The following is a 1,127-nucleotide window of genomic DNA, read 5'->3' on the forward strand; positions in this document are numbered from 1 at the left end:
TCCACAAACAGTGACGGGCAGGACATCGAGGCAGCGGCTGTCAACGTGGCTCTTTTTATGCCTTAAATTCATTTTTATTTCACTTGGATTTTTTCTTTCCATCCTATTTCACGTCATTTATTCTTTTTTAAAAAAAAAGAAGTGTACATTCGTGCCACAGTCGCTGCCTCGACACTTGTTGCAGATTCAGGAAAAAGGCGTTTTTGTATTTGTTGTTATAAAGCAGATGAAAGTCAATTACTAAACACACAGAGCAGAGATACACATACTCACACTAAAAAAGGCTTAAAGCTTCAGATTCTGATGAATATAATGATGCAGACAGACTATAAAATGTATGTATATGTAAAATAATCCATACACAAGATAGACAAATAAACATGAAGAAAACATCTTTGATACAAATTAAAATAAGTCAAAATAAAACAAAAACTAATATCGTGTATCAAGATTCTATAAGAATCATAAATGGAAGAATAAAAATAAAAACCTCTCTCAGAAACACACACAGTAACTAGAAAGAAAACATTCACTTTTCAAATTCCAAATTCATATTGATGGTTTTACAATGATTTAAAAAAAAGACATATTTTTAACTGTTTCCATTCTTTTGTTTTTTTGACACAGAAGCTGCATGAAGGATTTCAGAAGCAATTTACACTCCAGCTCAGTGATAATCAAGTAATATTCTGATAATAAAGGGGTAATAATAAAGTAATATCATGGTAATTAGTACAGTAATAACAGGTAATAGCTTGGCGTTCACAATGTGTATATCTAGATAATATTAGAAGAGTGTTCAGGTCGTCATTTGTTGTTTGGTTTAATCAATATGAACATGAAATTAAAGTATAAACAATACATTTTGTATTTTCTAGCTTTAATGAATGATTATTACACAGAAACTAAAAAGGCTACCTTCACATTATATTTAATATAATTAAAGGTGCAGTCTGTTGAGTTTAGTGGGATCTATCAGAATGCAGAATTGGCAGAAATGTAATATAATATCACATTAAGTATTTTGTTAATTAGTGTTTAATCACCTGAAAATATGATTTATTTATTTTTTGTGTTTCTACAGTTGCCCAGAACAGACAAACCTAACACTGACTCTTGAGAGGGAC

This window comes from Scomber japonicus, chromosome 11, assembly GCF_027409825.1.
Source record: "Scomber japonicus isolate fScoJap1 chromosome 11, fScoJap1.pri, whole genome shotgun sequence".
Classification (NCBI taxonomy): domain Eukaryota; kingdom Metazoa; phylum Chordata; class Actinopteri; order Scombriformes; family Scombridae; genus Scomber; species Scomber japonicus.